Here is a 21,368-nt window from a genome sequence, read left to right on the forward strand (position 1 = left end):
GTCTGAAGGTCTCCAACATATATGTGGTATTACACAAAGGGGGATTGGCAGACCAGGAGATACAGAATTTAAAGATGTGCCTCATAAGTTTAACATATGGGACAGTTAATGATTAGCACATAACAATAAAGTAATGAATCAATTAGCACATGATAGGAAACCTTAACGCATAGCAGAACATGGGAAAGAACGCATATGGGAGTGATTAGAGGCAGATGTAACTCAGAGCCCTTGGATTCAATACCCATGCTCCCATTTGTACAGCCACGTGTTCTATGGGATGTGGGACACGTCCAATCTCCTAATTAATCTTGTCCAAAAAAATCCAAAAAACCCACCCACTTTCCAAATGAATCAGATCCCCAAACCAGATGGAAGTGGCACAACACATAGCCAAACAGGAGGGCACAACTCTTTCGACCACACAGTAGAGTTAGGTTAGCTTAAACCAGTCATGTACTACTTGCTGCTTGATCCCTGTATACAGCCTGGAGCTCCCTCTGCCATAAGTTTGTTTGCTTATTCAGGTGGCTAGTTAAAAACCTCAACATTTAAATGAGCTCTAGACCTGGATAAGATTGGGAGGGTGGGGGGAGTGGTTCTTCCAGAGGTGGAATGAGATATGGGCTCTGGAGGACTCATTTGTGGCAGTGAGAGGAGTAGCCAGGATAGCAAGAGAAGTTGGGTCCCCAGGGTGGTGACAGTGGGCACAGGGAGACACCAGCCTGGAAAGAAGCAAGAGCAAATAGCCCCCAGCATGGACATAGCTCTACTGGTATAACGGTGTCTTACACCATCTGTTTCTCTTTCCAGGTGGAAATAGCAGAAAGAGTATCTATGAATAATGAGTATCTTTCAATACCAATAAAACTTCACCAAAATTGGATGGCTATTGTACGGCTTTCATCATTGCAAAAGTACCACTAAAAAAGGCCTGCAGTGGTAGTTAGGCCAACACAGGCGTAGCTGGGAACTGTAGACAAGCTTTTGGCACAAAATCTTTCTTCGGGTCTGAAATGTATGAAACAGATTTTTCAGAGGGTAATTAGATATGTAGGAGTCAGACCACCCTGAACCTAAAGGCCACTAATTCCCACAAAGAAGAGACGGTAGTGGAAAGGCAGGAGGAGAGGAAGAGAGGTTAAAAAACCTGCAGCTGTGCATACAAAACAGTCTCTTAATGCCAGGGCTTCTTAGGAGTGTAGGAAGAGGCCACCCGCTCCCTTTTTTGTGCTGTATTTCTCATTGTCTCTTTTTTGGTCATATCTGCATGTCCTTTAGCTCTGCTGATTGTCTTTCCATACCAAGTTTCTGCCAGCTCTCACCTTCCACAACCCCAGGGGTTTTACAAGTCCTAGTAAGCAGCATTAATTAATTTCTGCTACAACGTAGCAACATCTCAATTGTCAATTATTTTGTCAGTAACAACTAAGCAATGCAAAATCATATCATCAACTCCTGATGACAGGAGTTGACTTCAAACCACTAGAAGTCCTCTATGGGAAGAAACAGTTTTATACGGGAGAATAAAATAGCAGATAGTATTCCACTAAATCACAACGGTAAGGCAAAAAGTGTAAATAAACTGGAATAACAGAATATTGGATAACAAAACAAACTGGCTTGGCAACAGCACTGAGAAGAGTGCCTTACACAATTCCTCAGCCAGGAAGCACACACAACAAACATCAAAGCAGGTAGAATGCGATAAGGAACAGCAGCGGAACACACTCTGATGTTATTGGTACACTCATCATTTAATTTCAGATGAATCAAAACCACAAGCCAAGGCTCAGGATCACATAATCCAGCAGCACTCACACACACACTTTACAAATGCTACAGCCTAAGTGCCAAGCTCAGGGACAGCGCTGGACAGCTCGCTTAAATAAACTCTGACAGGGACACCAGCTTATGCGGGACAATGGTGAGGGATAAATCTGGAATGAAAAAGATGAGCTAAAGACAGCAGTGATTAAATTAGTGATTAATATTACTGTGTGGAATTAGATGGTCAGATTGGAGCCAGAGTTTTTGGGGGGGATTGCTGGACAGACACTTGCAGAAATTCTGTTGAGTGTTTCAATTTATTTGACTGCTCAAGAGTTGTTTTATGGTGTCCTTTGGATCAGGGCTTGTCCTGGAAAAAAATAATATTAAAGCACCATAAAAGAGCGGATCTCTGGCAGCAAGTTCAGGTGTGGGCAGAGCTGGGGGGACCTGGATTGCTGGGAGGTCTATGCAGTGGCAGCCAGCTGGGGGACTGCAGCTCCCTCTTTGCAGGCTTCCCACAGCTTAGCCCTGCAGCCGAAGCCACGGCTGTGGGACACCTGCCAGCTCCAGCAAGGCACAGACTGAGGAAACCCCCAACTAGGATGCCGAGGAGAGGGACCCTCGATAAAAAAACCCCGGTTGAGACATGATGCAACAGAACACAATATAAGAAAGATATTAAACTATTAGAGAGCATCGAAAGGAGGGCAACGAGGACAGTGAAGGGTCTGTAGTGGAAACCATAAAGAAGCGGCTGAGGTCACTTAGTCTGTTTGGCCTGGAAAAGACTAAGGGGAGAACTCCAATCTACAACTTCCTCGTGAGGGGAAGAGGAGGGGCAAACACTAATCTCTCTGGCGACCAGTGACAGAACACAAGGGAACGGCATAATGCTGTGCCAGGGGAGCTTCAGGAAAAACCACCCAGAGGGTGGTTGAGCACTGGAACAGGCTCCCCAAGGAAGTGGGGAGCACTTCCCAAGCACCAAGCCTGCCCGAGTTCAAGAAGCGCCTGGCCAACGATCTCAGACACATGATGGTCTTGGGGATGGTCCTCTGCGGGACCAGAAGTTGGACTCGATGATCGTTGTGGGTCTCTTCCAACTCAGCATATTCTGTAACTCTATGACACCCTCCCCTGCATTCGCAGCGACACCTGGCATCGCCCTCTGCCGCCCGCCGCCGGTATCGCAGCAATGGCGGCCCCCACGGCCCACGACTGAGCCCGACCGCCGACCGCCGCTGCCGTGAGTGGGGACGGACGGGCACCCGAGCCCGAGGCGCGGCCATGGCGGGGCCCCGCCGCCCCCTCCGCGCCCGCAACGCAGCCCCCAAGCGGGCCTGACGCTGCACAAAATGGCGGACGGGGGCCGGGAGGGGCTGTGGGGCAGCCGGGGCCCCGCGGGGGCGGGAATGGGGGCGCGGGGGTGGATTTGATCCAGCAGGGATGCGGCCGAGGGAGTACAGCAGCGGCTGCGGAGAACGGCAGGCGCCTATAGCGACAGCAGGGGTCAAACCAGGGCCACTGAGCGGTGGCATCTCGGCGAGGGGCGCGGTGCCGTCAGGGGGGCGTGGGCGGGCTGAGCGAGGAGCCCGAGACCCTGAGAGCACGGCCGAGGGCAGTAACCACATACACCATCTCGCAGGGCGAGTACCAGGGCTGTGCTAAGGGTAACTGCACTTCAAATAAACCTCATCCACTTCTAGAAGCGGGACATGAGGCAAATTTACCTAGCAAGCTACAAACAAAGCCTGATGCACACAAAATATTAAAGCTGCCATAAGGACCTGCTCTTTCAACGTTGGTTTCACCCACCTAACTATCATTTTCAAATGCTAGCTTCCATGCAGGTTTGAGGTGCAGGAGGCACAGCACACCATTGCTTCTGCCCCATGGCCACCGGGCCGTGGCAGAAAACATCCCTTGTTGTTTAAAATAGATACAGTTTAAAAGAGGCCCAGGCCCCTGGTGCCCTGTGCTGTGTGGAGTGGGTTGACAGGACCACAGCCAGTGGAAACGTGAAGCGGTAGGGCAAACATAAGGCAAATCATTCGTGGTGACTCATCTGCGTGATTGGAAAACTACAGTCAGATTTACTTTGTCATTCAGATACAACTTGTGATCAGGTTGTCTTGAGCACATTTAATGTTCAGACACTGCAAAGGAAAGAGATTGTCATGTTTCTCTAAAAGTTGAAACATTCCAATTTAAGACTACTGTGATCACTAAACCAGACGAGGTTTCCCCTATCCCTCCTTTTTTGGTTCCTCCTGCTTCCCTGCCTAGTTAATTTTGACTCAATTACTTTCTGTTCATTCACATGAACTCTTAAAGTGCAAGAAGAGAGCATGAGATATAAGAGCGGGTTGGATTGCTTCTGTTAGAGCCAGGTTTTGATAAACTGAAGTGTTCAACCAACCAACCAACCAAAAAAGCCTCCTCCTTAATCCAGTCTCACAGGCTGGAGTAATAACAGGCTGTGACAGCAAGATGGCCCTATTCCACTGCCCAGCTGAACATCGTGCTGTACCTCTTGTATCAGGTTTAGGGATCAACTGGATTTTTGAATGTTGGTTGTTCCAATGCATCACAGCTTTCTGGACATGGCATACACTGCAGCTACACAGGCCAGCAGAAGGGAGGCAAAGGGGGCACGAGTGTCCCCCATGCAGCAGCAACTCACAGCTGCACTTAAAAGCAGTGTTAGACTGCAACTACTCTTTGTTTTGAGTCTAAGCTTTGACTCAAATTTGAGCAGTAACTGATGTTTCATATCATGCAGTAGCCCATGTTGAGGGGTTCTCAAACTTGACTAGAGGTGTGGTAGAGAAAGATGCATGCATGTTGACAGATAACGAAATACTGCCTTTCTGGCAGCTTGGTGCCTATAGACCCTTTTGTGTTCCTTAAGACTTGACAAGAACTCCTGCCCTCACTATATCAACTTAATTATTTAAAGTGCTAAAATACTCCAGATCAGCCAAATTCCATTAAACACAAAGTGCAAAGAAAAGTTATCTTAAACAAGCAATGTAGCCGTTGTAAAGTTGTTGCATTTCTTCCCTTGAGGAAGAAAGGATTCTCATCAAGAGGGGGGTGAAGAGGTTAGTCAAACTTAATGTGTCACTTTTTTGTTGGATGAGCTTTAATTTAGACTACTGTAAATTGAATGAAAAAACATGGAGAATGGAGATAAGGAGCTTTTGGGATTAAAAATAAAAATAACCCCCAAGCCCTTCATTACTGTCTTACAGCTTTTTCTAAGTAGTACTTTGCTGTTGCAGTTCTGAAATTAATGAAGTGTGCATGGATTATTGCTGAGCATATTTTACTTCAAAGCTGGTTATTCCCCAGAAGTCAGAGGCTTTGCATGTCTGTTAGTGCAGTACTTTCCAAGCCACTTTTCTAATACAAACTTCTGGGTTTTGACTCAACGCCAGAGAAGAAAAATAACATCCTTATCTATGCAGCTGTGACCACAACATAAAATCAAGCAGGAAGAAGAGCTGATGCTGGGGGTTGTTTTCACTACACTTAAGGCACCTTTAGAGTTGGCACTCACACAAAGAGACAAGCAGCATGGCTGTTAGGGCACTTGGCCTTTCTTTTATACCTACCACAATTTAGCCAGCACAGCTGAATGCAACTTACCTGTTATACAGCATAGGTCCGTGTGAGCACTGTTATGGGCACAGCAGTTTCCCTTATTTGCCTGTCCTGCCTTACCTAGTCAGCAGCACAGCCTTAGAGCATCTCTGGGGACAGTTTGGTGGCAGCCCAACTTGTGGTTGTTCTGAGAATTAGAAGGGAACTCTAGATACATATCTGAAGGCTGGCTGCATCAGCTCTAGCCTTCTTTTGTACATCAACCTCACTGCTTGTCCAGCTCCCAGCTGTACAAGTGCCACAGAAACAGAAGTCAACAACTAATCTGTGCGTACACTTGATCTTGAAATGTTTGCATAATCAAGCAAGTGGGAGGGGAGAGGGAAAAAAGGGACTTAGCTGAATTTTTCTATTTGTCTGTAATGCTGTTAGTGACTCAGTCTACAGTTTTGAGATGTGATTTTACATAACTGAAAAGGTTCCAGAAAAAGGCTGTATTGTTTCTTAGTTTCTGGAAGGAGCAGTTATGTGACCATCAAGCTAGTATGGGAGCTAAGCTCTTGAAGATATAGTCTTACTTTTTTCTACTCATCATCTTCTAAGGAATAGAAACTCCTTCAGAGTGTACTTCTGAAAAGTTACCTGATACACAAGAAAACTCAAAATTTTACTAACGCTGTTTCAGTTATCAGTTCAACATTGCTTCTTAGTCTTTTTCCTGTTGTGAGCAATTTGAAAAGCATCACCAGCTACTTTTTACTGACATTTGCCTTTCAGCAGGTTTCAGAGATGCTTTCTGGTATTAGAATGTCTTAAGTGACAAAATACTTTCATCTGGTGTAGTGGTGTTTTTTCAATAACTCCACAGCATTAATAACACTTGTGTTTAACCCCCTCAGCCCCCTTCCCCCAGGGCAGAGTAATATGCTTTTCTTGGTATTCATGTATTTTCATTAAGTGATTGCATAGCATCCCATCAGCTGAAATATTCCCTGTTTTCAGGACTGTCTCAGAGTACTCTGCGTATCCTCGGTACACAGCAGATAATAAGGGTTTTGCATTGCCTTTCTTACACCTCCTTACACCAGATAAAAAGCCAATCCTGATATTAATTTGATCACTCTACTAAACATAGTAAGCCCAATTATCCCGTACATCAAAATGTATTCTGCCATCATGTTATTAGATGTCTTGTAGATCAAACTGGAGGCACGTGAAAAGGGAATGTTTTCTTTTTTCATATCTATAACTGTATCTGCTTTGAACATTGGCTTTGTAAGCTTCTCCCATTAACTAACAAAGAGATAAAAATCTTCCCCACCCCTGTGTGCCTTCTCCAGATGCGGATTAAGTTCATTAATGGCAACAGTAATCTCCCAGACTGTCTGACAAGTGTTGATCTACGCTCCAGCACTAGTGCAGATTCTCACTTTGATGCTGTTAAATGAGTTAGAGCCCAGAGCACGGGTTTGAAGCAGATTGTCTCCACGTACTGCACTTTAACTTGAACATGAAGTTTCAGATGGATTATCAGAGGCTGCACCACGGGTGAATGCCTAACTCCCTCCACAGCTCATAGGTGGGAAAGTCCATGAGAACAGGCCTGAGCTACCCTAAACAAACCACACACACAACCTATGTAGTGGGAACACAACCCTCACCATCGGGTATTTTGATTTTCAGAGCAGATACAGATATAGCCAGCATTAATTATAAAAATCCAGTCTAGCGTTAAAATAATTTAAAATTGATGTATTGAACTTCCCCAGAAGGAAGACCCATAAGAAATGGGAATATCCATAGGGAAATTTGAGCCAGCAGAAGTCTAGCACAGTCCCAAAGACCTTGCACTAGTGCTTTTCAGTCTTTTAGCAGTCTACAAGAGCCTCTACAACTGCTTATGTGGTGTTGGTGAACACCACAAATTGAAGGTGTAAACACAGGGTGGTACACCAAGGTCTGGACTACTTGAAAAGATGTGGTCATCTGAACAACATTCATTTTAATGTAACATGAGAAATCATTCACCCTGAGACTGGGAAATGTATGTAGGGTACTTAGGAGGTAGGAGAAAATAAGAAGATACTCAGAATTCAAAGACTTTTGCAGATACAGAGTGACTAAACTGCCTAAATAGAGTTGGCTTTGGCAGGTTATGGGTAGAAGGAATACAAGTCTTGCCAGAGACCTAATGGATTTGTGTCCTGTTAATGGCATAAGAGAACCATGAAAGTAGTTTTAACATTAAAACCAGGCACAGAAACATAAGTTAAAAGGTTAGAGAACTGCGAGAACCTACTCTGGAAAGCATGTCAGTTAAGAGTGATTAGGATTGATTAGATGGGTTTAGAGTCAGTTCAGATACTTTCCATACAGGTGTGGTTTTTTAGAGATTGCTGCTGGGCTGCTCTTTAGCCTACTGAGGAAAATCGTATAAGCCAGTAGGAGAAAGACAGACCTAGCCAGGTAAAAAGTCAAGGATAATGTAGCTGGACACACAATGAGGCAAACAAGTAATGAAATTCCTTATTTAGCAGGAAGGTGGTTTTTCCTGAGGTCTTAAAATAAGGAACAGTATTGTCTTAAAAAGTCCTTCATGTCCTGTTAGCTCAGTGCAGACATCACTAAGTAAAGGTCTTTGACTTGCATATAGCCATGCATAATCTGATCTCTGGTATCATTTTCTTCTGACCCCTCCACAAAATTAAGACGCCTCCAAAACACATAGTTAGCATCTCTTCAGTGGCCTTCCCTTAAAGCACCCTTGCCAAGCAAGATGGAATGATTTTTCCTCTGTACTTCCTGCCCACCATTTTCTCCAGCCATAATAAAGGCAGATTTCAAAGAAACACTTGCCATGTTTAATGGAACTGGTTGTCCAGTAAGTATGTTATTAATGAGCATTCTGAGGAAGGAGACACAGCCTATCTGTGTAAATGAGTGACACAGCACTGTTTTCATATGACTTAAGAATTTAACTTTTAGTCAATAGAAGCTTTAGACTTGAATTTTTTTTTCTTGGCCCCTTAATATCATCTGTCGTTGGGATCCAGAGAGCTACAACATTATGTAGTTCATACACCAACTCATTTTGACTACCGAGTTTAGATGGCAAAAATGATGTTGCTTATTCCACTAGGATGGGAAAGCAACTGTCAGCACTTAATGCTACAATGTGAGCTGCTGCAAGAAGTTTATGAAAATTCTCTGTTAAATAGAAAGCATGTGAGTTATTAGAGCTGCAGCTATCTAAGCTTAATCCTGGCATCCAGGAACATTTCCTTGGGTTTTTTACTGGATATGTACATTTGTGGACACAGCTGCACGAGCACTGAGAGAGAAACTAAAAGCCTACATGCTTCATAGCCTGCACTACAGTTAAAAACATACAGCACAGTAGCAGAAGCAAAAGGGAAAGTTGCCTTGTGCAACTTCATCGTTACATTAGGTCTAGCAATTGCATGGACACAAAACTGCTCTAGAAGTGCTGGTTTTGCTGTAGTACAAGGTTTCTACATGTAGCATAGTTAGAAAGCCCACCTTAAGAGCTGGTTTAGAATAATAGTACTACTAAGATTCCCTGTATTGTATAGGAGTCCATTAAGAGGAGGGAAGTCATCACACACCACTTGGAAAAGGAACATTAACAGCTTACCAAGAGTCCCATATACACCCTATAACAGTCTTCAATCCTTTTAAAAAATAAAAATGTATTGAAACTTGTATCCTTAAAAATTTTCCACTTAGTTTCCTACCTAAAGTAGCTGTAGAATCCTGCTGTATAGTGATTCTTCTTAATACTAGAAGCTCCCAGGTACTTTCTTTCAAATTTTGCTGCCTCTCACCTGCTTCTCTTTTTAACCTTTCTCCTTTAAGCCTCACAGGTGCAAAGCTTTCAGTTGAAAAATGTACTTTTTAAGTATGTTTCTCCAATCTTAATCCTGCTAGGTATGAAGGATGAATGCTTAAAAAAATAAGTTGTCTGAGTTTCTGTTACTTTTTTTTTTCTCTCCAGTCAGGGATTAATGATGAATTCCACAGGCTTCTGAGTACATGAGTTGAATTCCAGGGGTGTATATGAGTTACAACCGCTGTTAAACACAGGATGTTTGCTTCCCATGTTTATTACAAAATCTGTGGTGATATCCACACTGCTTCCATTTAATTGAAGTTTTGCCACCAACTTAAATAGGTAGCTCAGGTCCAAATTCTATAACAGAATGGAAAGATTTACTCCAAGTGTGGGATGTAGTAGAAAGATTAGAAGCTGAGCCATTGCTTTTACATGGTGAGCATGCCCTGGCTTGATGAGGTTATTTCCTGAACCTAAACTATAAACAAGCAACCGTTCAAAGTTGCAAACCTGCGTATGGGATGCATCTGCTGGAAATTATGACAAAAGCTAACAATCTTCACCTCACTAAAGTTAGTGAAACATTTTCCATGTGCTTGATTGGAGCCAGGATTTTGCTGTAGGTGCCTACGCTGTAACTTTGCAGGAGTTAATGCACACTGCACAGTAAATTCCTCTGAAAACTGTTTTAGCTCCTCTCCTCCCCAGTTCTCCCTTTTTCTTTAGGCTGAGTTTTAAAATGCTTTCCTAATTCCCCTTTTAAATCAGAAACTGAGTAGATATCCTTTCAGCATTCTGTTTGAGCAACACCATTGGCATCACTTTTACACTGTATTAGTCATAATGCACAATAGTAAGATGTCTTCCATCAGAATTTCAAAGCACTTGACAAATATTAATTAAATATTGCATCTCTATGAGGTATGTAAATAATTAATTTTACAAGCCAATGCCATATAAAGGAGAGAGAAGGGTGGATTCTCACATTAGCGCATAGCCTCCTACTTGTTTACAGTTATTTTCTTCACAGTTGTCTAGACCTGAAGTAAGTTCCTTACACAGCTTTTGTAATGGCCTCAGTAACAGGAACATTTGTGATGCTGAACTGCAAGACACCTCTCATATTTCCACTATGTGAAAGCACGTCCTCTCAAATTTGTTGTAAAATGCAATTGTGGTAAATCAAGTCAGTAGAGAAGACAAGTGAAGAAGAATTTGAGTCTTGAGCTCCAGCCCTGCCTTCAGTTCATCAGAACAGATGTTCCTAAACTTTTGCTGTTCTATGTTTGCTTTTCTGCAGGTAGCAAAGGACTTCCTGGATCCTGCAGGCTTCCTTTTCCCAGACACATTTACTCTTTCCACTTGAAAATCACATTTAGGCAGATTTTGAAGACTTCATAAATTCGTCTAGGCTTTCCAGATGTCTAGTAGCTGTAGGGAGCAGACACTTCTGAACTAGTTACTGCATGCCTGTGAGCATTCCCTGCAGTTACAGAACATGAAGGCCCCAGCAGGAGCAACTCTGTTTGTGTGCTGTGCTGTCCAGCCATGCATATTCATTGCAAAACATCAGAAGCAGCAGAAATGATATAGATATATTGTGCAGCTACTAAGACTGTGCAGTTGGCCCCATGCTTTTGTGGGGGAACTACACAGTTATTTGCATATAGATTGTACATCCCTTGCTCCTGGGTGTACTGCAGCTGCTGCATATGCACATTGTTTTTTCTACCCATGAAATCCTCTGCAGACATATGGGATTCCTATGGCTGTTGTTGGCACCGTAATATACACACTCCTTCACTAAAGCAACAGGACCTTTACTTGTTCCACTTCTCCCTTCGATACCCCCTTCCCTTTTAATAACAAGTCCTTGCGCTAAGAGAGTGCTTTCATGACACATCCTCAGGCAATTCCAGTTTGTAGTCCCCAGTCCTTTGCTCTCCCAGGAGTCCTTGCTCTTGGTCATCCTGCTGCTTACCTTGCACTGGTTCTGACATGTGTTGGATCGCTCCATTAGTGACTGTGACCTATTAGCCTGGAAGAAAAATAGCAGAAAGGTGGGTAGCTTTCTCTGGAATAGTGAGGTAAATCAGCTGACTAAATGATTTAAGATAAAGGATCAGCAAATTTGCCAGTGATACCAAGCTGTGTGGTGTGGTTGACACATTGGAGGGAAGGAATGCCATCCAGAGGGACCTGGAGAGGCTTGAGAGCTGGGCCCATGTGAACCTTGGGAAGTTGAACAATGCCAAGTGCAAGGTGCTGCACCTGGGTTGGGGCAATCCCAAGGACCAGTACAGGCTGGGCAGAGAATGGTTTGAAAGCAGCCCTGAAGAGAAGGACTTGGGGGTGTTGGTTGATGAGAAGCTTGACACAACCCAGCAGTGTGCACTCGCAGCCCAGAAATCCAGTCGTGTCCTGGGTTGCATCCAAAGCAGGTCAAGGGAGGTGATTCTGCCTCTCTGCTCTGCTCTCGTGAGCCCCTGCCTGGAGCACTTTGTCCAGCTCCAGGGCCCCCAACATAAGAAGGACATGGACCTGTTAGAAAAAATCCAGAGGAGGCCACAAAGATACTCAGAGGGCTGGACCACCTCTCCTATGAAGACAGGCTGAGAGAGTTGGGGCTGTTCAGCCTGGAGAAGAGAAGGCTCTGGGGAGACCTTAGAGCAGCCTTCAGGTATCTGAAGGGGACCTAAAAAAGCTGGAGAGAGACTTTTTACAAGGGCCTATGGATAGGACAAGGGGAAACTGTTTTAAACTGAAAGACAATAGGTTTACATTAGATATTAAAAGAAATTCTCTACTGTGAGGGTGTTGAGACATTGGAACAGATTGCCCAGAGAAGTTGTGGAGTCCCTCCCTGAAAGTGTTCAAGGCCATTTTGGATGGGGCTTGAGCATCCTGATCTAGTGGGTGGCATTGCTGCCCATGGCAGGGGGGTTGGAACTAGGTGTTCTTTAAGGTCCCTTCCAACCCAAACCATTCTATGATTCTATGATCAGAGGAGTACCGGAGCTGTTGCAAGTGCAGCTGGGAGACTGAGAAAGAGGTTGAGAGACTTGACCTCTCACTTTTGCAAGTGGCTTGTTAAATCAGCTTAGCTGCCTGTGAAGTGGTAGTTTGATTTGTTTCTTTTACAGAACAGAGGCCCTACAGTGCATCTTTTTCTCTCCTCCTTGTCATTTATAGCTATGTCATTCAATCTGGGAAAATTTGGGTGGATTCACAGTTTTTGTCACAACACCACATTAGAACCATATATTTGGAAGGGTTATCAAGGATTTTCTACATCATTTTCCTACAGGCAATTGCATATAAGCTTTCTTTAATATGTTTCTGTGGCCTCAAACCAGTTAGGTTATTTGGTCTTCCACTGTTATTTATATGTTGGGGAATAAAACCATTGCTATCATCATGTTCAGATACCTCTTTTTAAACATGCTTTTTCAGATTCTACATTATCCTCAAAAAAAGCTTTGAATCTGTTGTCTTCCTCATTTGAACTAGTTTCAAAATTGTACCTAAAGCTAAATACAGCTCCTATATTGTGTGGAAACTGCTTTGAAACGAAACAGAAATTTGAGAAGCTTTGTTAGCTGCTTCAGAGAGAGTCAAGCACATGATTTATTCCTCCAAACCCCCTGGAAAATTAATAAACAAACAAACAAATAAATAAACAGTTTTTTTGCTACTGCCTAACATCCAGCTAGATTTGAACTATAAGAGCAGAATATCAGACCTCAATGAAATTCTGATTATTCCTTCAGTACTGTTTGAGAAATGATGGAATACTTCAGTGCATTAATAAAGCAATTTAGACTTTCATCTGCCACAGTGGTGGAGCTCAGAAGATCAAAAGAACATTCTCATCTGCTTGACACACTCAACACCCAGCGTTCGTTCATTAATGGCATACTTTCATTGTAGGTTATAACTGTACACATTGTACAACAAAGCAGTGCCATGAAGTCCTCTGTCCCTAGGGAACAGAGGGAGGAGGAAAAAAAAGGCTTGTTGATTAAAGCATTCTCAGTAGCTGAGAACATCACTAACTCTGACATGTTTGACTGTGAACTTCGAAAGTGTGGGAAAAATAACTGCACACCACCATCTTCATTTGATTGTGTTGTTCAGAATGAATCCCCCACTGATAAAATAATTCCTGATAAAAGGCATTCTAGCTTTCCAAAGTCAAACACTCGAAGCAGACACAGTGGGGGTGTGTTGTAGTATCAGTGCTCTGTCAAAAAATGCACAAATTAGTGGTTTGTGGCTGCCCATATATTTTGATGACAGAAAGGTCTAAATGTATGAGTTTTAAGCCAAATATGACCCATTTTAGGTTCTGGCGAAAAAGAAAATCCATCTTTCCCTGACAGATTAAAGAGATAAAACCCATTGTCTTTGTCCTGTTACCCATTCCATAGGGTCTCTAGACTAAAGACCTAAACTTAATTGAAAAGCAGAAAGCCCATGGCAGGGGATTTGGAACTAGATGATCTTTAAGGTCTTTTCCAACCCAAACCATTGTATAATTCTATGACTTGCTTATTGGTTTTGCATTTTTAGAAAATAAATTTTCTCACCGCTGGTTTAGGAAAATCCCTGTTGTAATGATGCTAACTGGGCAGATTCCAGATCACACTCGTTCCTGGCATGGTAGCATTGACTTAGTGGCAAAGCACCAGGAACGAATCTGGCCGTGTCTCTCCATGAAAGTGAAAGTGTGTTAGCCAGTTGTTTCAGCACGCAGAGTAATGTGCCTTAGGATTGCACACAGCTAATCCTCTTTATACTTTGCTGACTGTAACCTGCTTAGTCTTACATGAAATGTATTCGTCGTCTTTTCCTGAGCCTGATCCAAAGCCTGTTGAAGTCAGTGGAAAGAGTCCAGCTATTTTTTCAGTAGTTTTGGAGCTGACTCTATATGAACAGCTGGTCTAGCACTGAGTCTTCTAGTTGAAAGACAATGAAAATAAGCAGCACCAAACCACATTGGACTCAGTGATGTATTAAATATATAAATGAAAGTAATGTGAAACTTGTAAAACCAGACTGGACAAAACACTCTGAAACATGCTACAGGGAACAGTCTAGTGCTAGCAGGGGAATAAGTTAGCTCTTTAATGATTTCTTTTCCATGGCTCTTACTTTTCCACATATTCTCTAATGTAACAGTACTTTTTTCTCCTTGGGCAAATAGCTGCCAGACAGCAGCCCTGGAATGAGAACATATGTAGTGTTTGCTTTTATCTTACATTACAAAAGAAGTATGAATGCCTTGTGTTATTCCAAGTATAAAATTACAGGTGTCAAATTATTTGGTGCATTAAGTGCTGTGCCAGAAAAGTAATCCAGTAAAAATAGCTATGTCCTGTCAAAGCTGAGCAGTTAGTATTGTTATTACAGTTCCTTGCATGGCTCCAGCAGTGGAAGATAGCACAAAACAAGTGTAAGAGACCAGCAAGAGACTTGCCTGGAATTGCCTAGAGCATAGAAAGACAGGAGGATGGAAACTAGGTAAACCTGAGGGCCCAAGCTGAGAATCTGCCTGATCTGTTTTGCAGTTGGTTTGAACTCTAAAAATGTGGTTAAACAAAAGCTGGTTAACATCTTAGGGGCTGATTTTTACCCATAGATGCCAAAGAATTATAGCAAAGAGTGATTTGTGCTTGGTTCTGAATAAGTATATGGTTGACCCTCTGTCCTAAGGAGTATACCATTTAAAAAGTTGAATAATATTTAGCTGGAAAGGTCAAAGAATTTTATCATCTCTATATTACAGGTGAGAGTGTAAAAACAGGGTTAAGATGGTTTTCTGGGTTAAACAGTAAGCATCTGCCTGTGGCAGAGGTCCCCTAAATGTTGTCAAGTGCTTTACAAACAAGGCCATCCCTACCAAGTTGTGGCATGGTTGTGAAGTTGTGAATGAATGTAGGTGGGGAAGTTTGCTGTGGACCTGAACTAGAACAGGAAATACAAAACCAGGACGTAGCAGAGTACAACATGAGGTTTTGGTATGTGAATTTCTCCTCAGTAGAACTTGGAGAGCCACACACACTTTATGCAGCTTCTGGAAATTAAGTTGTACTTTTATTGTCCATTCCACAAAAACTGGATTTGAAGAAAATCTGTTTATTAGGTGATGTCCCTAGAGGGGGCAGAAGAGTCACTGCATTCAATACTTTCTCCAGGTCTTCAGTGCTACAGTGAAACCTCGACAGAGATAGCCTGATTTGCTAAATTGGGAATACACTGCTTCTGTCAGTATAGATGTTCAGAAGCTTGTTAAAGGACATAGCAGCTGACGAGTGAATCTTTAATCCCTGTCAAATCCCATAGTTTATGACCAGTGTAAAGCAGTTCATATAAAAAAGAAGCTTTTGCTCCTCAATTCATGTGTGTTTCCAGATGAGATGTGTTTACTTTCATAGTGATAATCAGAACACATTTTACTTATAATTTTCAGGATGAATTTTGGCTGCCTTAAAAAGCATTTGCAAAACACCAGCTCTCCTCCTCTACTTCTTGAAAACCATGGGAGTCATAATCGGTGGCCGCACTGATATTTTAAGTTAAGTGGCACAAAGGGTGTGGCAGGCTGCATAGTATGCTGCTGAGCAGCAGGCCTAATCCCGGTGTGTACAGGCTGCAGTTGTGTTAGAAGGTCAGAAACATCAAGGACAGGTAGGCACCAAAACCTGCCTGTCCTGACAGAGGTAGGAGTTAGGGGGGTAACGGTCATGCGTGTTGATTTACAGGCAAACTTTTAATTTGGTTCCTCTCCTTCTTTGCAAACCACATGCTCTTGCTCAATGTAAATATCTCATGCTGCAGTGACTAGGTTCCTCTTTCATGCAAGTTTTGTTTCCATTAATCTGTGAAAGGACTGTACCAAAAACCAGAATCAGCTATGAAGGTTTTTTTTTAATTTCTGAAAAAAAAAAAAAATCACTGCAGTAGGTCTGTCAGGCAGTAGATCAAAGGATGTGTCTAGTGTACCTCGGTATGCTGTAACGTGAGCTATTTGTTCAATAGTTAGCTCTAGTTAACTAACATGACTATTCATTCTAAAATAAGCACTGTGGCAGTGTTTGCTCCCAGGCAAATACTTGTTCTGCTAGAGTTCTTTCTCAGCTCAGCTGCCTCTGATCCCCTTTGCAAGTGCCGAAGTGTTTAGCCTTTGTAGTCATGAGAGTTAATTACCACTCATTTTGTTCACTTTTCTGCATGGCCAAAAGCTTTTATGTCCTTTACTGTGCTTCGGGAGTGGAAAGACTAGCCTGCATTAAGGGACTGTTTCTTATGCAATGTATGATTAATAGTTGCCAAGAAGTGGTCTGCCACATGCTACTGGCAGGTTGGTGGCTGTGCAGCTGCACTGCTAATTACATAGCTGGGCTGTTTAAACACAGTGTATCTGATGGTGGAGATAGGCTCCAGGGCCTTGCAGGAGATTGAGGTTAGGTAAACTGGGCCACCTGGGAGGTGGTGGCTAGATGTGGCATCTGGGGACAGATGGGATGGATCTGCTGGGGATGAAGTCTGGAAATGTGGAGAGAGCAGCTATGAGCCATGATGCGAGCCAGTGAGTAAAGGAGCAGAGGAAGAAGTTAACAGCAGGCTAAAGCAATTCGTGTAGCAATCAGCTGTGCACAGCATGGCCCTTCGGTATTGGACTGGACTCCCTTAGTGTCGGGAGTGGTTGTGGTAGTAGGAGAGGAGCATATGTTATTGTTTAGCTTTCATGTCAGTCCAAGAAAACTAGGTTTATCTCCCAGCCAAAAAACATTGTCCCCACAAAAGTGAATATTCAAACACAGTGCACTTTAGTGGTTGTGGCCTGCAGTAGCAGGAAGCTCAGCAGAAACCTCATACTTCTAGCATCTCTAATCTCTGGAGTTTTTTACTTGAATTATGTTTTTCCTTTTCAGCTAAATAAACCATAGTGAAAAGCCTTTCACTGTGTGCTGAGGTACTCTGAAGTGGTCTTGTTTCCAAGGGTTACTTTATGGGCACAGCGGTGCAGTCTCAGAACAGAGCTCTTACGTGTCCCAGTTACAGAATTACTTCCCGTGCTGCTGACAGCTTGATTTGTGAAAGAAAAAAGAACAAAATAGCAAAACAAAACTCAGCCCACAGCCCATGCAGGAGAGAAAAACAGTCTTGCTGTGCTATAGAGGAAGCATCAAACACAAACATTTCGAAGGAGGAAAGCTTCTAGTCTTCATGTACATGATAAAAATCCTTTTACAAGGATAAGTCACATAACTGTAACTATTTTTAAGCTTTGAAAGTTTCCTGTTTAATACCTGTGGGATAAGTCTGTGCAGCTAGCTGGAGGCCAATTTTAACCTTGAACCATTGAAATCTGTTTACTTGTGGCTTGGTACAGAGCTGGCCATTGTGGTTTTTTCCTGCTTTGAAATAAGGGATATCTGGGAAACCTCTAGCACCACCCCTGCAAAACAAAAAAATCCATATGACTGACTGTGCACTAGATCTGTTTTACTTAGCTGCCAAGTGTTGCAAAGTAGCCAGATACTGAAAATGGGGCTAATCAAGCAGACGTCTGACTTAGAAATTCACCATTATGCCTTTATACTGAATAAGATAGTCAGCAATAGATACTAAGAGGACATTAAGTGCATATATAATTGCAGAACTGTTTCATTCTGGTTTGAGACTAAGCAGTAGTTATAGAAAGAGAAGACTGAACTGAGATGTTCTGCTGTCAAACAAACAGTTTTATTTCTAAAGCGAAATCTTATGGCAATGCACTACAGGGCTCATGATTCATACATTTGGTAGAGTGCTGAAGGGAGCTGTGTCTTCATTGGCCGCTTATAAAACCAGGATTTTGTTAATAAATGCATTCTTCAGAATTACAGCCCAGCAGATTCTTAAATGGCTTTGTCTTGAAGAGTAGTCTCCTATGATTACTGTGTACTGTGTTTTTATGATAGGTGAGACAGCTTCCTCCTGGCCACTTAGTTATGTCACCATTAAATGGAGAAAAGGAATTGTGATGACCTAGTCTAAGAGGGGTAAAGCAAACAGCAAAGCACTGCCATTTATGAAACTTGCTTTAAGCACATTCTCTAGTTAGTCTAAGTCATCAGTCATCAAATATGTTTATTGTTGTCTTCCTCCTCTGTCTTTCCCTGAGCTGTATTATAAAGCAGTGCTTTGACTGGAATTGGGAGTGCATTATGGGGGGCTGCTCCTAAAAGTAGGCAGGGACTGAGACTTTGGGTAGGGACTGAGCCAAAGCATGGAGAGACGAGCAAAGCCCGTGTTGCAAGAGCTGCTTGAGTCAAGTGTTGCTTCTTAAGGAGGGCTCTGAAAGGACATATGCAACCATGGATAAGCCATGAATTAGTCCAGCAACTTCCTTGATGCCTGTTCCCTGTACTACCTCTCATCCCTGGAGTTGCCTCTGTTGCTTCCTCCTGATGCAGGCTTTGGTCCCAGACTGGATATTTCTCTCCATGTCATCTCCCTATTCTCAGTGCTAGGATTTCCTGTTTTAAATCCAGAATCTTGAGAGGAAACCAATATTCCCTGGTTATGAAATTGAATCAAATATACCTTTAAATAGCTGCATATATTTCTGGCAAGAGAATCTGAGACTGCAGGCACAGATCAGAGTGAAGTGTGGCACATAGTGAGCATCCCCAGTTACCAAACTGAATATGGCCACCCAAATGGTCATCTTTTAAAACTAAGTGGTACAGGTGAGCAGATGTATTTTGTTAAGAATTAAGAGAGACACAGAGGAATTGATTTTCCAGAAATACTAAACTAGGAGGCATTGCTTGGTTGCTCATAGTACACAATTTTTCCTAAATTCAGCCAAATATGCAGTTTTGGAGATATACTTCTAGTATGTGCTGAGCTCAGGAATCTGCCTTCACTAATAATTTAAGAACATGTCCGGAATGTTTTCTTCTCTTCACATGTCAGTATATGCATGTGTGTTCATCTGTGTATCTGTGTGTATATCCCATTATTAACAGTGAGCACTAAGTTTAGGCATCAGGGATGAAATGGACTGTAAAATTTCCATGCCATCTGCCCAAACAGCACACTGGCTTTAAAAAGAATGTTTATGAAAGCTAGACTGAATGATGATGATGAAGTCTCTGTGTGAGGGAAAGCACTCATTTCTTAACTAGCAAGCTTTTTTGAAAATCAGAAATTTTTGCTATCTGATGCACCGTCTTTCAAATTTGTGATTCCCGTTTTCTGCTTTGTTAAAACGGCACATAGATTGAGCAAAACAAAGTTTGATATGTTGTTCTAATTCGAGAGAGGGTTTCTCACCCCTCCATGGGAAAGAGCTGGTGGTCAGCATGGGCTGAGGGTGCAGCGACCCCAGTTTTGGTGTCAGAAGTTGTGTCACTGGTTTTGTTCTTCCACAAGAACCATGGGATGAAAGCAGCACCGGGGGCAGCAAATTTGTAGAGGAAAGAATACAAATTTGATTACAATATTGGTTATGCTATTGGTCAAGTTCAGCCAATTGCATTTATGTTGAGCAACATCCAGAGCCTGCTGGAGCCAGTGGGAGTTTTGCCATCAGCTTCCCTGAGGAGTGGGATTTTGCTCATTGTTTAAATTAGCCCTATCTTCATGGGAACATATGGAGCAAATGCAAAGGTTTTGAATTGAAGAAACCAGTAAGCAGCTTTATGCATTTACTTTGTTACTCAGGTGAAAGCTGAGACAGCAAAACCCATCTGCTACACCTTCAACACATCCCTGTAAAACTCATGGTGGAGTCAGAGCATTCTTTTCTATTTTATTTATGGCCCTGGCTGCCTGAATGAGTGCATCTGGAGCTCAGATGTCTGATGCCCTTATTGTAAATTAGTTAACTTGAAAAACTGCACACACTGTCAGATCTTTGCTGTGGAAATGCCAGGCTCAATAGTTGAGGTGCTTTTGTGTGTGCATATGTTTTTTTACATGAAAAGGCTCTTGAACTTTATGCATAAACACTGTTCTCCCCTCTTTTTTTTTTCCCCTCCCTCTTTTGTTACAGACTGTGGACTAACACTGAATATTCAGGGAAAGCTCCCCAGGGAGATTAGGGACATGGACAGATTTTAAACAGAGACTTAATGCATGGACACAAAAGGACAAACATTCTAGTGGGAATACTAATGCAAATTCCCTCTTTGGGGTCAAAATGCATTAAACAGCTGCTTGCATGCTAAAAATGCTTTTCAAATCAATAAAGATCAGAAATTATAAAATTTATAAATAGAGATCATGCTTAGTGAGAATAAAAGTACTTCACTGACCCTTTTGTAATAAAACATACGACAGTATGTACCAGTGCTAGAGAGAAGCACATCTATGAATCCCTTTCTGCAGGGCTCAGAATCCCAGATCCCACTGAAACTTACTTCAAACAGGATTTGTCTGTATCCTTCCTGGAGGGCTATGGGAACTGAAACTTAACAGCAGTAGGAATTAGATACCTTGACATGAGTAAACTGCTGTTATCATCAGTTACTCTGATTACACTGTTGGGGAAGATAGCCTGTTGCTATTTTTAATAAATCTACATTAAAAGAAATTGAGTGAAGCCATTGCACAAACAAGCAGTAATAGTACATATATTTGGGCCTGCTATGCAGCAACTAAACTGAAGTGGAGTCCAGCTGTAAAAATGGGCAACCTGGATGGGTCAGCATCTGAAACTGGGTTGAATAACAGCAACATGGCAACATCAAAGCTGCAGTGTGGCTTTTGCCACACAGTGGGCATTTATCATATAGCTTTGTGTGTATTTAAGAATAAATGCAGTGAAAAAAATATTTTATTTCTGAAATAAATATATTGCCTTACCATTGCTGTACATTTGCCTTATGGGTCCTTCAACCTGACTCAACATCACTGCTGAGACCTGGTCACTGAAATGGAAACAAGTGTCATTTACAGTATAGAAGTGCAGCAGCATCCGTTTAATGCTTAGATCATTTAAGTTCCCATTGTGGACCACATTTTATTACCTGTGCATTTTATATGACCCATTGCCTCTGCTGTCATATGCTGTGGTAATCCCTAAAAAAGCTACCACTAAATTGAGGCCCTTTGTTTTAGATGCTGCATACTTGCAGCT

The 21,368-nt window shown here is 42.5% G+C and overlaps 1 protein-coding gene across 2 annotated transcripts in view; it reads left to right on the forward strand.

Annotated features, from left to right (window-relative positions):
• The first annotated feature begins 2,907 nt into the window (after positions 1 to 2,907).
• Positions 2,908 to 21,368, forward strand: part of LOC113964051 (cytochrome c oxidase assembly factor 1 homolog) — a 53,349-nt gene continuing 34,888 nt past the window's right edge. The window contains exon 1 of one of the 2 annotated variants that reach the window (XM_027675818.1): positions 2,908 to 3,019. The gene's annotated coding sequence lies outside the window, so the exon portion shown is untranslated. The remainder of the gene's footprint in view (positions 3,020 to 21,368) is intronic. The other variant, XM_027675819.1, reaches the window with a different exon arrangement.

The sequence above is a fragment of the Neopelma chrysocephalum genome, unplaced genomic scaffold (genome assembly GCF_003984885.1).
Source record: "Neopelma chrysocephalum unplaced genomic scaffold, ASM398488v2 Primary Assembly neopelma1_26, whole genome shotgun sequence".
NCBI lineage: Eukaryota > Metazoa > Chordata > Aves > Passeriformes > Pipridae > Neopelma > Neopelma chrysocephalum.